Source organism: Pseudophryne corroboree, unplaced genomic scaffold (assembly GCF_028390025.1).
Source record: "Pseudophryne corroboree isolate aPseCor3 unplaced genomic scaffold, aPseCor3.hap2 scaffold_801, whole genome shotgun sequence".
NCBI classification, from domain to species: domain Eukaryota; kingdom Metazoa; phylum Chordata; class Amphibia; order Anura; family Myobatrachidae; genus Pseudophryne; species Pseudophryne corroboree.
Window position 1 is genome coordinate 168,711 of NW_026970380.1, and position 15,603 is coordinate 184,313.

A 15,603-nucleotide genomic window follows, 5' to 3' on the forward strand; every position below is an offset into this window, starting at 1 on the left:
ATTTTAAGGTCTTCAGTCTATTGCTCTCACAACTGAGCTATTTTGGCAAGCTATACTGATAAGAATGTCTTTTTTTGGAGCTAAAGATTTTGCAAACTGAAATAACATAAAATGTTTTTCAAGATCAAAAACTGAAAACAACAGTTTTTGCTGCTAAATTGCTATTCAGTAGCAAAAGCAAACACCCAACCATGCTAAACCCCAGGATTGAACAAGACACCCTTAGATCTTCAGTCTAATGTTCTCACAACTAAGCTATTTCGCCAAGCTCTACTAATAAGAAATTCTTTTATTGGGGCTAATAATAATGCAAACTGTAATAACATGAAATGATCTTGAAGACCAGAACCTGAACACGGCAGTTTCTGCTGCTAAATTGCTATTCTGTAACAAAAAAACAGCAACTAAATATGCTGAAACCCAGGATCGAACCATGGACCTTTAGATCTTCAGTCTAACGCTCTCCCAACTGAGCTATTTCGGCTAATTGTGACAGATGTGAAGTCGTATTTGGGGTTTTAGGTTGGGAAAAAAAGCGCATCAAGTGTTCTTGAAGAGCAACACCTTATAATGAAAGATTCTGCTGGTAAATTGCTATTCTGTAACAAAAATACAGCTACTAAACATGCCGAAACCCGGGATTGAACCAGGGACTTATAGATCTTCAGTCTAATGCTCTCCCAAATGAGCTATTGCAGCTACGTCTGACATTTGGAAAGTCTTTTTTGGTGTTTAAGATAAGGTAAACTGAAAGAACATCAAGTGTCCTAGAGGGCGAAACCTGAAAATAAACGTTTCTGCTGCTAAATTTCTTTTTGCTGAATTGCTACTCAGTAACAAAATGCAAACACCCAAACACGTGGAAACCCACGATCGTACTAGGGATTTTAAGGTCTTCAGTCTATTGCTCTCACAACTGAGCTATTTTGGCAAGCTATACTGATAAGAATGTCTTTTTTTGGAGCTAAAGATTTTGCAAACTGAAATAACATAAAATGTTTTTCAAGATCAAAAACTGAAAACAACAGTTTTTGCTGCTAAATTGCTATTCAGTAGCAAAAGCAAACACCCAACCATGCTAAACCCCAGGATTGAACAAGACACCCTTAGATCTTCAGTCTAATGTTCTCACAACTGAGCTATTTCGTCAAGCTCTACTAATAAGAAATTCTTTTATTGGGGCTAATAATAATGCAAACTGTAATAACATGAAATGAACTTGAAGACAGGAACCTGAACACGGCAGTTTCTGCTGCTAAATTGCTATTCTGTAACAAAAAAACAGCAACTAAATATGCGGAAACCCGGGATCGAACCAGGGACCTTTAGATCTTCAGTCTAACACTCTCCCAACTGAGCTATTTCGGCTAATTGTGAAAGATGTCAAGCCGTATTTGGGGTTTTAGGCTGGGAAAAAAAAGAGCATTAAGTGTTCTTGATGAACAGCACCTGATAATGAAAGATTCTGCTGGTAAATTGCTATTCTGTAACAAAAATACAGCAACTAAACATGCCGAATCCTGGTATCGAACCCAGGAGCTTTAGATCTTCAGTTTAATGCTCTCACAAAAGAGCTATTGCGTGTAAGTCTGACGTTTAGAAAGTCTTTTTTGGTGTTTAAGATAAGGCAAACTGAAAGAACATCAAGTGTCCTAGAGGGCGAAACCTGAAAATGAAAGTTTCTGCTGCTAAATTTCTTTTTGCTGACTTGCTACTCAGTAACAAACTGCAAACACCCAAACATGTGGAAACCCACGATCGTACTAGGGATTTTAAGGTCTTCAGTCTATTGCTCTCACAACTGAGCTATTTTGGCAAGCTATACTGATAAGAATGTCTTTTTTTAGGAGCTAAAGATTTTGCAAACTGAAATAACATAAAATGCTTTTCAAGATCAAAACCTGAACACAACAGTTTTTGCTGCTAAATTGCTATTCAGTAGCAAAAGCAAACACCCAACCATGCTAAACCCCAGGATTGAACAAGACACCCTTAGATCTTCAGTCTAATGTTGTCACAACTGACCTATTTCGCCAAGCTCTACTAATAAGAAATTCTTTTATTGGGGCTAATAATAATGCAAACTGTAATAACATGAAATGTTCTTGAAGACCAGAACCTGAACACGGCAGTTTCTGCTGCTAAATTGCTATTCTGTAAAAAAAAAAAACAGCAGCTAAATATGCCGAAACCCGGGATCGAACCAGGGACCTTTAGATCTTCAGTCTAACGCTCTCCCAACTGAGCTATTTTGGCTAATTGTGACAGATGTGAAGTCGTATTTGGGGTTTTAGGTTGGGAAAAAAAGAGCATCAAGTGTTCTTGTAGAGCAACACCTTATAATGAAAGATTCTGCTGGTAAATTGCTATTCTGTAACAAAAATACAGCTACTAAACATGCCGAAACCCGGGATCGAACCAGGGACTTGTAGATCTTCAGTCTAATGCCCTCCCAAATGAGCTATTGCAGCTACGTCTGACATTTGGAAAGTCTTTTTTGGTGTTTAAGATAAGGCAAACTGAAAGAACATCAAGTGTCCTAGAGGGCGAAACCTGAAAATAAACGTTTCTGCTGCTAAATTTCTTTTTGCTGAATTGCTACTCAGTAACAAAATGCAAACACCCAAACATGTGGAAACCCACGATCGTACTAGGGATTTTAAGGTCTTCAGTCTATTGCTCTCACAACTGAGCTATTTTGGCAAGCTATACTGATAAGAAAGTCTTTTTTTGGAGCTAAAGATTTTGCAAACTGAAATAACATAAAATGTTTTTCAAGATCAAAAACTGAAAACAACAGTTTTTGCTGCTAAATTGCTATTCAGTAGCAAAAGCAAACACCCAACCATGCTAAACCCCAGGATTGAACAAGACACCCTTAGATCTTCAGTCTAATGTTCTCACAACTGAGCTATTTCGCCAAGCTCTACTAATAAGAAATTCTTTCATTGGGGCTAATAATAATGCAAACTGTTTTAACATGAAATGATCTTGAAGACAGGAACCTGAACACGGCAGTTTCTGCTGCTAAATTGCTATTCTGTAACAAAAAAAACAGCAACTAAATATGCCGAAACCCGGGATCGAACCAGGGACCTTTAGATCTTCAGTCTAACGCTCTCCCAACTGAGCTATTTCAGCTAATTGTGAAAGATGTCAAGCCGTATTTGGGGTTTTAGGCTAGGAAAAAAAAGAGCATTAAGTGTTCTTGATGAACAACACCTGATAATGAAAGATTCTGCTGGTAAATTGCTATTCTGTAACAAAAATACCGCAACTAAATATGCCGAATCCTGGGATCGAACCCAGGACCTTTAGATCTTCAGTTTAATGCTCTCACAAAAGAGCTATTGCGTGTAAGTCTGACGTTTAGAAAGTCTTTTTTGGTGTTTAAGATAAGGCAAACTGAAAGAACATCAATTTTCCTAGAGGGCGAAACCTGAAAATGAAAGTTTCTGCTGCTAAATTTCTTTTTGCTGAATTGCTACTCAGTAACAAACTGCAAACACCCAAACATGTGGAAACCCACGATCGTACTAGGGATTTTAAGGTCTTCAGTCTATTGCTCTCACAACTGAGCTATTTTGGCAAGCTATACTGATAAGAATGTCTTTTTTTAGGAGCTAAAGATTTTGCAAACTGAAATAACATAAAATGCTTTTCAAGATCAAAACCTGAACACAACAGTTTTTGCTGCTAAATTGCTATTCAGTAGCAAAAGCAAACACCCAACCATGCTAAACCCCAGGATTGAACAAGACACCCTTAGATCTTCAGTCTAATGTTGTCACAACTGAGCTATTTCGCCAAGCTCTACTAATAAGAAATTCTTTTATTGGGGCTAATAATAATGCAAACTGTAATAACATGAAATGTTCTTGAAGACCAGAACCTGAACACGGCATTTTCTGCTGCTAAATTGCTATTCTGTAACAAAAAAAACAGCAGCTAAATATGCCGAAACCCGGGATCAAACCAGGGACCTTTAGATCTTCAGTCTTAGGGTGCATACACACGGTGAGATTCGGACTTATCCGATTCTCACCGTGCGACAGGGGGCCGGGTCGGCACTTAGCCAGTATCGCAAGCACATAATGAGTGTGCTTGCGATGCTGGCTATGTGCGATGTCAATCCTGACTATCTCTTCTATAGAGATAGCCAGGATTGACTTGCCTGCACAGCCTATTTTTTCTGCCGATGCCGACCGCGCGGGGCCGCGCATCGGCATCGGATCGGGATCGCAAGGTGACTGTCACCTTGCGATCTGCACTATCTTTTCTTCCGATTCTGACTATATAGTCAGAATCGGAAGAAAATATCTTACCGTGTGTACACACCTTAACGCTCTCCCAACTGAGCTATTTTGGCTAATTGTGACAGATGTGAAGTCGTATTTGGGGTTTTAGGTTGGGAAAAAAAGAGCATCAAGTGTTCTTGTAGAGCATGGGTCTTCATCCTGTGGCCCTCCAGCTGCTGTGAAACTACACATCCCAGCATGCCCTGCTACAGTTTTGCTATTAAGGTATGCTAAAACTGAGGCAGGGCATGCTGGGATGTGTAGTTCCACAGCAGCTGGAGGGTCGCAGGTTGAAGACCCATGTTGTAGAGCAACACCTTATAATGAAAGATTCTGCTGGTAAATTGCTATTCTGTAACAAAAATACAGCTACTTTACATGCCGAAACCCGGGATCGAACCAGGGACTTATAGATCTTCAGTCTAATGCTCTCCCAAATGAGCTATTGTAGCTACGTCTGACATCTGGAAAGTCTTTTTTGGTGTTTAAGATAAGGCAAACTGAAAGAACATCTAGTGTCCTAGAGGGCGAAACCTGAAAATAAACGTTTCTGCTGCTAAATTTCTTTTTGCTGAATTGCTACTCAGTAAGAAAATGCAAACACCCAAACATGTGGAAACCCACGATCGTACTAGGGATTTTAAGGTCTTCAGTCTATTGCTCTCACAACTGAGCTATTTTGGCAAGCTATACTGATAAGAATGTCTTTTTTTGGAGCTAAAGATTTTGCAAACTGAAATAACATAAAATGTTTTTCAAGATCAAAAACTGAAAACAACAGTTTTTGCTGCTAAATTGCTATTCAGTAGCAAAAGCAAACACCCAACCATGCTAAACCCCAGGATTGAACAAGACACCCTTAGATCTTCAGTCTAATGTTCTCACTACTGAGCTATTTTGCCAAGCTCTACTAATAAGAAATTCTTTTATTGGGGCTAATAATAATGCAAACTGTAATAACATGAAATGTTCTTGAAGACCAGAACCTGAACACGGCAGTTTCTGCTGCTAAATTGCTATTCTGTAACAAAAAAACAGCAACTAAATATGCCGAAACCCGGGATCGAACCAGGGACCTTTAGATCTTTAGTTTAATGCTCTCCCAACTGAGCTATTTCAGCTAATTGTGACAAATGTGAAGTCGTATTTGGGGTTTTAGGTTGGGAAAAAAAGAGCATCAAGTGTTCTTGAAGAGCAACACCTTATAATGAAAGATTCTGCTGGTAAATTGCTATTCTGTAACAAAAATACAGCTACTAAACATGCCGAAACCCGGGATCGAACCTGGGACTTATAGATCTTCAGTCTAATGTTCTCACAACTGAGCTATTTCGCCAAGCTCTACTAATAAGAAATTCTTTCATTGGGGCTAATAATAATGCAAACTGTTTTAACATGAAATGATCTTGAAGACAGGAACCTGAACACGGCAGTTTCTGCTGCTAAATTGCTATTCTGTAACAAAAAAAACAGCAACTAAATATGCCGAAACCCGGGATCGAACCAGGGACCTTTAGATCTTCAGTCTAACGCTCTCCCAACTGAGCTATTTCAGCTAATTGTGAAAGATGTCAAGCCGTATTTGGGGTTTTAGGCTAGGAAAAAAAGAGCATTAAGTGTTCTTGATGAACAACACCTGATAATGAAAGATTCTGCTGGTAAATTGCTATTCTGTAACAAAAATACCGCAACTAAATATGCCGAATCCTGGGATCGAACCCAGGACCTTTAGATCTTCAGTTTAATGCTCTCACAAAAGAGCTATTGCGTGTAAGTCTGACGTTTAGAAAGTCTTTTTTGGTGTTTAAGATAAGGCAAACTGAAAGAACATCAATTTTCCTAGAGGGCGAAACCTGAAAATGAAAGTTTCTGCTGCTAAATTTCTTTTTGCTGAATTGCTACTCAGTAACAAACTGCAAACACCCAAACATGTGGAAACCCACGATCGTACTAGGGATTTTAAGGTCTTCAGTCTATTGCTCTCACAACTGAGCTATTTTGGCAAGCTATACTGATAAGAATGTCTTTTTTTAGGAGCTAAAGATTTTGCAAACTGAAATAACATAAAATGCTTTTCAAGATCAAAACCTGAACACAACAGTTTTTGCTGCTAAATTGCTATTCAGTAGCAAAAGCAAACACCCAACCATGCTAAACCCCAGGATTGAACAAGACACCCTTAGATCTTCAGTCTAATGTTGTCACAACTGAGCTATTTCGCCAAGCTCTACTAATAAGAAATTCTTTTATTGGGGCTAATAATAATGCAAACTGTAATAACATGAAATGTTCTTGAAGACCAGAACCTGAACACGGCATTTTCTGCTGCTAAATTGCTATTCTGTAACAAAAAAAACAGCAGCTAAATATGCCGAAACCCGGGATCAAACCAGGGACCTTTAGATCTTCAGTCTTAGGGTGCATACACACGGTGAGATTCGGACTTATCCGATTCTCACCGTGCGACAGGGGGCCGGGTCGGCACTTAGCCAGTATCGCAAGCACATAATGAGTGTGCTTGCGATGCTGGCTATGTGCGATGTCAATCCTGACTATCTCTTCTATAGAGATAGCCAGGATTGACTTGCCTGCACAGCCTATTTTTTCTGCCGATGCCGACCGCGCGGGGCCGCGCATCGGCATCGGATCGGGATCGCAAGGTGACTGTCACCTTGCGATCTGCACTATCTTTTCTTCCGATTCTGACTATATAGTCAGAATCGGAAGAAAATATCTTACCGTGTGTACACACCTTAACGCTCTCCCAACTGAGCTATTTTGGCTAATTGTGACAGATGTGAAGTCGTATTTGGGGTTTTAGGTTGGGAAAAAAAGAGCATCAAGTGTTCTTGTAGAGCATGGGTCTTCATCCTGTGGCCCTCCAGCTGCTGTGAAACTACACATCCCAGCATGCCCTGCTACAGTTTTGCTATTAAGGTATGCTAAAACTGAGGCAGGGCATGCTGGGATGTGTAGTTCCACAGCAGCTGGAGGGTCGCAGGTTGAAGACCCATGTTGTAGAGCAACACCTTATAATGAAAGATTCTGCTGGTAAATTGCTATTCTGTAACAAAAATACAGCTACTTTACATGCCGAAACCCGGGATCGAACCAGGGACTTATAGATCTTCAGTTTAATGCTCTCCCAACTGAGCTATTTCAGCTAATTGTGACAGATGTGAAGTCGTATTTGGGGTTTTAGGTTGGGAAAAAAAGAGCATCAAGTGTTCTTGAAGAGCAACACCTTATAATGAAAGATTCTGCTGGTAAATTGCTATTCTGTAACAAAAATACAGCTACTAAACATGCCGAAACCCGGGATCGAACCAGGGACTTATAGATCTTCAGTCTAATGCTCTCCCAAATGAGCTATTGCAGCTACGTCTGACATTTGGAAAGTCTTTTTTGGTGTTTAAGATAAGGCAAACTGAAAGAACATCAAGTGTCCTAGAGGGCGAAACCTGAAAATAAACGTTTCTGCTGCTAAATTTCTTTTTGCTGAATTGCTACTCAGTAACAAAATGCAAACACCCAAACATGTGGAAACCCACGATCGTACTAGGGATTTTAAAGTCTTCAGTCTTTTGCTCTCACAACTGAGCTATTTTGGCAAGCTATACTGATAAGAAAGTCTTTTTTTGGAGCTAAAGATTTTGCAAACTGAAATAACATAAAATGTTTTTCAAGATCAAAAACTGAAAACAACAGTTTTTGCTGCTAAATTGCTATTCAGTAGCAAAAGCAAACACCCAACCATGCTAAACCCCAGGATTGAACAAGACACCCTTAGATCTTCAGTCTAATGTTCTCACAACTGAGCTATTTCGCCAAGCTCTACTAATAAGAAATTCTTTCATTGGGGCTAATAATAATACAAACTGTAATAACATGAAATGATCTTGAAGATCAGAACCTGAACACGGCAGTTTCTGCTGCTAAATTGCTATTCTGTAACAAAAAACAGCAACTAAATATGCCAAAACCCGGGATCGAACCAGGGACCTTTAGATCTTCAGTCTAACGCTCTCCCAACTGAGCTATTTCGGCTAATTGTGAAAGATGTCAAGCCGTATTTGGGGTTTTAGGCTGGGAAAAAAAAGAGCATTAAGTGTTCTTGATGAACAACACCTGATAATGAAAGATTCTGCTGGTAAATTGCTATTCTGTAACAAAAATACCGCAACTAAATATGCCGAATCCTGGGATCGAACCCAGGACCTTTAGATCTTCAGTTTAATGCTCTCACAAAAGAGCTATTGCATGTAAGTCTGACGTTTAGAAAGTATTTTTTGGTGTTTAAGATAAGGCAAACTGAAAGAACATCAAGTGTCCTAGAGGGCGAAACCTGAAAATGAAAGTTTCTGCTGCTAAATTTCTTTTTGCTGAATTGCTACTCAGTAACAAACTGCAAACACCCAAACATGTGGAAACCCATGATCGTACTAGGGATTTTAAGGTCTTCAGTCTACTGCTCTCACAACTGAGCTATTTTGGCAAGCTATACTGATAAGAATGTCTTTTTTTAGGAGCTAAAGATTTTGCAAACTGAAATAACATAAAATGCTTTTCAAGATCAAAACCTGAACACAACAGTTTTTGCTGCTAAATTGCTATTCAGTAGCAATAGCAAACACCCAACCATGCTAAACCCCAGGATTGAACAAGACACCCTTAGATCTTCAGTCTAATGTTGTCACAACTGAGCTATTTCGCCAAGCTCTACTAATAAGAAATTATTTTATTGGGGCAAATAATAATGCAAACTGTAATAACATGAAATGTTCTTGAAGACCAGAACCTGAACACGGCAGTTTCTGCTGCTAAATTGCTATTCTGTAACAAAAAAAACAGTAACTAAATATGCCGAAACCCGGGATCCTTTAGTTCTTCAGTCTAACGCTCTCCCAACTGAGCTATTTCGGCTAATTGTGACAGATGTGAAGTCGTATTTGGGGTTTTAGGTTGGGAAAAAAAGAGCATCAGGTGTTCTTGAAGAGCAACACCTGATAATGAAAGATTCTGCTGGTAAATTGCTATTCTGTAACAAAAATACAGCTACTAAACATGCCGAAACCAGGGATCGAACCAGGGACTTATAGATCTTCAGTCTAATGCTCTCCCAAATGAGATATTGCAGCTACGTCTGACATTTGGAAAGTCTTTTTTGGTGTTTAAGATAAGGCAAACTGAAAGAACATCAAGTGTCCTAGAGGGCGAAACCTGAAAATAAACGTTTCTGCTGCTAAATTTCTTTTTGCTGAATTGCTACTCAGTAACAAACTGCAAACACCCAAACATGTGGAAACCCACGATCGTACTAGGGATTTTAAGGTCTTCAGTCTATTGCTCTCACAACTGAGCTATTTTGGCAAGCTATACTGATAAGAAAGTCTTTTTTTGGAGCTAAAGATTTTGCAAACTGAAATAACATAAAATGTTTTTCAAGATCAAAAACTGAAAACAACAGTTTTTGCTGCTAAATTGCTATTCAGTAGCAAAAGCAAACACCCAACCATGCTAAACCCCAGGATTGAACAAGACACCCTTAGATCTTCAGTCTAATGTTGTCACAACTGAGCTATTTCGCCAAGCTCTACTAATAAGAAATTCTTTTATTGGGGCTAATAATAATGCAAACTGTAATAACATGAAATGATCTTGAAGACCAGAACCTGAACACGGCAGTTTCTGCTGCTAAATTGCTATTCTGTAACAAAAAAACAGCAACTAAATATGCCGAAACCCAGGATCGAACCAGGGACCCTTTAGTTCTTCAGTCTAACGCTCTCCCAACTGAGTTATTTCGGCTAATTGTGAAAGATGTGAAGTCGTATTTGGGGTTTTAGGTTGGGAAAAAAAGAGCATCAAGTGTTCTTGAAGAGCAACACCTGATAATGAAAGATTCTGCTGGTAAATTGCTATTCTGTAACAAAAATACAGCTACTAAACATGCCGAAACCCGGGATCAAACCAGGGACTTATAGATCTTCAGTCTAATGCTCTCCCAAATGAGCTATTGCAGCTACGTCTGACATTTAGAAAGTCTTTTTTGGTGTTTAAGATAAGGCAAACTGAAAGAACATCAAGTGTCCTAGAGGGCGAAACCTGAAAATAAACGTTTCTGCTGCTAAATTTCTTTTTGCTGAATTGCTACTCAGTAACAAAATGCAAACACCCAAACATGTGGAAACCCACGATCGTACTAGGGATTTTAAGGTCTTCAGTCTATTGCTCTCACAACTGAGCTATTTTGGCAAGCTATACTGATAAGAAAGTCTTTTTTTGGAGCTAAAGATTTTGCAAACTGAAATAACATAAAATGTTTTTCAAGATCAAAAACTGAAAACAACAGTTTTTGCTGCTAAATTGCTATTCAGTAGCAAAAGCAAACACCCAACCATGCTAAACCCCAGGATTGAACAAGACACCCTTAGATCTTCAGTCTAATGTTCTCACAACTGAGCTATTTCGCCAAGCTCTACTAATAAGAAATTCTTTCATTGGGGCTAATAATAATGCAAACTGTTTTAACATGAAATGATCTTGAAGACAGGAACCTGAACACGGCAGTTTCTGCTGCTAAATTGCTATTCTGTAACAAAAAAAACAGCAACTAAATATGCCGAAACCCGGGATCGAACCAGGGACCTTTAGATCTTCAGTCTAACGCTCTCCCAACTGAGCTATTTCAGCTAATTGTGAAAGATGTCAAGCCGTATTTGGGGTTTTAGGCTAGGAAAAAAAAGAGCATTAAGTGTTCTTGATGAACAACACCTGATAATGAAAGATTCTGCTGGTAAATTGCTATTCTGTAACAAAAATACCGCAACTAAATATGCCGAATCCTGGGATCGAACCCAGGACCTTTAGATCTTCAGTTTAATGCTCTCACAAAAGAGCTATTGCGTGTAAGTCTGACGTTTAGAAAGTCTTTTTTGGTGTTTAAGATAAGGCAAACTGAAAGAACATCAATTTTCCTAGAGGGCGAAACCTGAAAATGAAAGTTTCTGCTGCTAAATTTCTTTTTGCTGAATTGCTACTCAGTAACAAACTGCAAACACCCAAACATGTGGAAACCCACGATCGTACTAGGGATTTTAAGGTCTTCAGTCTATTGCTCTCACAACTGAGCTATTTTGGCAAGCTATACTGATAAGAATGTCTTTTTTTAGGAGCTAAAGATTTTGCAAACTGAAATAACATAAAATGCTTTTCAAGATCAAAACCTGAACACAACAGTTTTTGCTGCTAAATTGCTATTCAGTAGCAAAAGCAAACACCCAACCATGCTAAACCCCAGGATTGAACAAGACACCCTTAGATCTTCAGTCTAATGTTGTCACAACTGAGCTATTTCGCCAAGCTCTACTAATAAGAAATTCTTTTATTGGGGCTAATAATAATGCAAACTGTAATAACATGAAATGTTCTTGAAGACCAGAACCTGAACACGGCATTTTCTGCTGCTAAATTGCTATTCTGTAACAAAAAAAACAGCAGCTAAATATGCCGAAACCCGGGATCAAACCAGGGACCTTTAGATCTTCAGTCTTAGGGTGCATACACACGGTGAGATTCGGACTTATCCGATTCTCACCGTGCGACAGGGGGCCGGGTCGGCACTTAGCCAGTATCGCAAGCACATAATGAGTGTGCTTGCGATGCTGGCTATGTGCGATGTCAATCCTGACTATCTCTTCTATAGAGATAGCCAGGATTGACTTGCCTGCACAGCCTATTTTTTCTGCCGATGCCGACCGCGCGGGGCCGCGCATCGGCATCGGATCGGGATCGCAAGGTGACTGTCACCTTGCGATCTGCACTATCTTTTCTTCCGATTCTGACTATATAGTCAGAATCGGAAGAAAATATCTTACCGTGTGTACACACCTTAACGCTCTCCCAACTGAGCTATTTTGGCTAATTGTGACAGATGTGAAGTCGTATTTGGGGTTTTAGGTTGGGAAAAAAAGAGCATCAAGTGTTCTTGTAGAGCATGGGTCTTCATCCTGTGGCCCTCCAGCTGCTGTGAAACTACACATCCCAGCATGCCCTGCTACAGTTTTGCTATTAAGGTATGCTAAAACTGAGGCAGGGCATGCTGGGATGTGTAGTTCCACAGCAGCTGGAGGGTCGCAGGTTGAAGACCCATGTTTAGAGCAACACCTTATAATGAAAGATTCTGCTGGTAAATTGCTATTCTGTAACAAAAATACAGCTACTTTACATGCCGAAACCCGGGATCGAACCAGGGACTTATAGATCTTCAGTCTAATGCTCTCCCAAATGAGCTATTGTAGCTACGTCTGACATCTGGAAAGTCTTTTTTGGTGTTTAAGATAAGGCAAACTGAAAGAACATCTAGTGTCCTAGAGGGCGAAACCTGAAAATAAACGTTTCTGCTGCTAAATTTCTTTTTGCTGAATTGCTACTCAGTAAGAAAATGCAAACACCCAAACATGTGGAAACCCACGATCGTACTAGGGATTTTAAGGTCTTCAGTCTATTGCTCTCACAACTGAGCTATTTTGGCAAGCTATACTGATAAGAATGTCTTTTTTTGGAGCTAAAGATTTTGCAAACTGAAATAACATCAAATGTTTTTCAAGATCAAAAACTGAAAACAACAGTTTTTGCTGCTAAATTGCTATTCAGTAGCAAAAGCAAACACCCAACCATGCTAAACCCCAGGATTGAACAAGACACCCTTAGATCTTCAGTCTAATGTTCTCACTACTGAGCTATTTTGCCAAGCTCTACTAATAAGAAATTCTTTTATTGGGGCTAATAATAATGCAAACTGTAATAACATGAAATGTTCTTGAAGACCAGAACCTGAACACGGCAGTTTCTGCTGCTAAATTGCTATTCTGTAACAAAAAAACAGCAACTAAATATGCCGAAACCCGGGATCGAACCAGGGACCTTTAGATCTTCAGTTTAATGCTCTCCCAACTGAGCTATTTCAGCTAATTGTGACAGATGTGAAGTCGTATTTGGGGTTTTAGGTTGGGGAAAAAAGAGCATCAAGTGTTCTTGAAGAGCAACACCTTATAATGAAAGATTCTGCTGGTAAATTGCTATTCTGTAACAAAAATACAGCTACTAAACATGCCGAAACCCGGGATCGAACCAGGGACTTATAGATCTTCAGTCTAATGCTCTCCCAAATGAGCTATTGCAGCTACGTCTGACATTTGGAAAGTCTTTTTTGGTGTTTAAGATAAGGCAAACTGAAAGAACATCAAGTGTCCTAGAGGGCGAAACCTGAAAATAAACGTTTCTGCTGCTAAATTTCTTTTTGCTGAATTGCTACTCAGTAACAAAATGCAAACACCCAAACATGTGGAAACCCACGATAGTACTAGGGATTTTAAAGTCTTCAGTCTATTGCTCTCACAACTGAGCTATTTTGGCAAGCTATACTGATAAGAAAGTCTTTTTTTGGAGCTAAAGATTTTGCAAACTGAAATAACATAAAATGTTTTTCAAGATCAAAAACTGAAAACAACAGTTTTTGCTGCTAAATTGCTATTCAGTAGCAAAAGCAAACACCCAACCATGCTAAACCCCAGGATTGAACAAGACACCCTTAGATCTTCAGTCTAATGTTCTCACAACTGAGCTATTTCGCCAAGCTCTACTAATAAGAAATTCTTTCATTGGGGCTAATAATAATGCAAACTGTAATAACATGAAATGATCTTGAAGATCAGAACCTGAACACGGCAGTTTCTGCTGCTAAATTGCTATTCTGTAACAAAAAACAGCAACTAAATATGCCAAAACCCGGGATCGAACCAGGGACCTTTAGATCTTCAGTCTAACGCTCTCCCAACTGAGCTATTTCGGCTAATTGTGAAAGATGTCAAGCCGTATTTGGGGTTTTAGGCTGGGAAAAAAAAGAGCATTAAGTGTTCTTGATGAACAACACCTGATAATGAAAGATTCTGCTGGTAAATTGCTATTCTGTAACAAAAATACCGCAACTAAATATGCCGAATCCTGGGATCGAACCCAGGACCTTTAGATCTTCAGTTTAATGCTCTCACAAAAGAGCTATTGCATGTAAGTCTGACGTTTAGAAAGTATTTTTTGGTGTTTAAGATAAGGCAAACTGAAAGAACATCAAGTGTCCTAGAGGGCGAAACCTGAAAATGAAAGTTTCTGCTGCTAAATTTCTTTTTGCTGAATTGCTACTCAGTAACAAACTGCAAACACCCAAACATGTGGAAACCCATGATCGTACTAGGGATTTTAAGGTCTTCAGTCTACTGCTCTCACAACTGAGCTATTTTGGCAAGCTATACTGATAAGAATGTCTTTTTTTAGGAGCTAAAGATTTTGCAAACTGAAATAACATAAAATGCTTTTCAAGATCAAAACCTGAACACAACAGTTTTTGCTGCTAAATTGCTATTCAGTAGCAATAGCAAACACCCAACCATGCTAAACCCCAGGATTGAACAAGACACCCTTAGATCTTCAGTCTAATGTTGTCACAACTGAGCTATTTCGCCAAGCTCTACTAATAAGAAATTATTTTATTGGGGCAAATAATAATGCAAACTGTAATAACATGAAATGTTCTTGAAGACCAGAACCTGAACACGGCAGTTTCTGCTGCTAAATTGCTATTCTGTAACAAAAAAAACAGTAACTAAATATGCCGAAACCCGGGATCCTTTAGTTCTTCAGTCTAACGCTCTCCCAACTGAGCTATTTCGGCTAATTGTGACAGATGTGAAGTCGTATTTGGGGTTTTAGGTTGGGAAAAAAAGAGCATCAGGTGTTCTTGAAGAGCAACACCTGATAATGAAAGATTCTGCTGGTAAATTGCTATTCTGTAACAAAAATACAGCTACTAAACATGCCGAAACCAGGGATCGAACCAGGGACTTATAGATCTTCAGTCTAATGCTCTCCCAAATGAGATATTGCAGCTACGTCTGACATTTGGAAAGTCTTTTTTGGTGTTTAAGATAAGGCAAACTGAAAGAACATCAAGTGTCCTAGAGGGCGAAACCTGAAAATAAACGTTTCTGCTGCTAAATTTCTTTTTGCTGAATTGCTACTCAGTAACAAACTGCAAACACCCAAACATGTGGAAACCCACGATCGTACTAGGGATTTTAAGGTCTTCAGTCTATTGCTCTCACAACTGAGCTATTTTGGCAAGCTATACTGATAAGAAAGTCTTTTTTTGGAGCTAAAGATTTTGCAAACTGAAATAACATAAAATGTTTTTCAAGATCAAAAACTGAAAACAACAGTTTTTGCTGCTAAATTGCTATTCAGTAGCAAA

General features: G+C 39.1%; 12 non-coding genes across 12 annotated transcripts; all 12 read right to left on the reverse strand.

Moving 5' to 3' along the window:
- Positions 1-411: 411 nt before the first annotated feature.
- Positions 412-484, reverse strand: TRNAF-GAA (transfer RNA phenylalanine (anticodon GAA)). Its single transcript has one exon. It is a non-coding gene; the product is annotated as a tRNA-Phe (tRNA).
- An 811-nt stretch (positions 485-1,295) lies between these two features.
- On the reverse strand, positions 1,296-1,368 carry TRNAF-GAA (transfer RNA phenylalanine (anticodon GAA)). Its single transcript has one exon. It is a non-coding gene; the product is annotated as a tRNA-Phe (tRNA).
- An 815-nt stretch (positions 1,369-2,183) lies between these two features.
- Positions 2,184-2,256, reverse strand: TRNAF-GAA (transfer RNA phenylalanine (anticodon GAA)). The gene has a single exon. It is a non-coding gene; the product is annotated as a tRNA-Phe (tRNA).
- An 812-nt stretch (positions 2,257-3,068) lies between these two features.
- TRNAF-GAA (transfer RNA phenylalanine (anticodon GAA)) lies at positions 3,069-3,141 on the reverse strand. Its single transcript has one exon. It is a non-coding gene; the product is annotated as a tRNA-Phe (tRNA).
- A 2,205-nt stretch (positions 3,142-5,346) lies between these two features.
- TRNAF-AAA (transfer RNA phenylalanine (anticodon AAA)) lies at positions 5,347-5,419 on the reverse strand. The gene has a single exon. It is a non-coding gene; the product is annotated as a tRNA-Phe (tRNA).
- A 362-nt stretch (positions 5,420-5,781) lies between these two features.
- On the reverse strand, positions 5,782-5,854 carry TRNAF-GAA (transfer RNA phenylalanine (anticodon GAA)). Its single transcript has one exon. It is a non-coding gene; the product is annotated as a tRNA-Phe (tRNA).
- Positions 5,855-7,389: 1,535 nt separating this feature from the next.
- Positions 7,390-7,462, reverse strand: TRNAF-GAA (transfer RNA phenylalanine (anticodon GAA)). Its single transcript has one exon. It is a non-coding gene; the product is annotated as a tRNA-Phe (tRNA).
- An 810-nt stretch (positions 7,463-8,272) lies between these two features.
- TRNAF-GAA (transfer RNA phenylalanine (anticodon GAA)) lies at positions 8,273-8,345 on the reverse strand. Its single transcript has one exon. It is a non-coding gene; the product is annotated as a tRNA-Phe (tRNA).
- A 1,687-nt stretch (positions 8,346-10,032) lies between these two features.
- On the reverse strand, positions 10,033-10,106 carry TRNAF-GAA (transfer RNA phenylalanine (anticodon GAA)). The gene has a single exon. It is a non-coding gene; the product is annotated as a tRNA-Phe (tRNA).
- An 812-nt stretch (positions 10,107-10,918) lies between these two features.
- TRNAF-GAA (transfer RNA phenylalanine (anticodon GAA)) lies at positions 10,919-10,991 on the reverse strand. The gene has a single exon. It is a non-coding gene; the product is annotated as a tRNA-Phe (tRNA).
- A 2,204-nt stretch (positions 10,992-13,195) lies between these two features.
- TRNAF-GAA (transfer RNA phenylalanine (anticodon GAA)) lies at positions 13,196-13,268 on the reverse strand. The gene has a single exon. It is a non-coding gene; the product is annotated as a tRNA-Phe (tRNA).
- An 810-nt stretch (positions 13,269-14,078) lies between these two features.
- Positions 14,079-14,151, reverse strand: TRNAF-GAA (transfer RNA phenylalanine (anticodon GAA)). Its single transcript has one exon. It is a non-coding gene; the product is annotated as a tRNA-Phe (tRNA).
- Between the last annotated feature and the right edge of the window lie 1,452 nt (positions 14,152-15,603).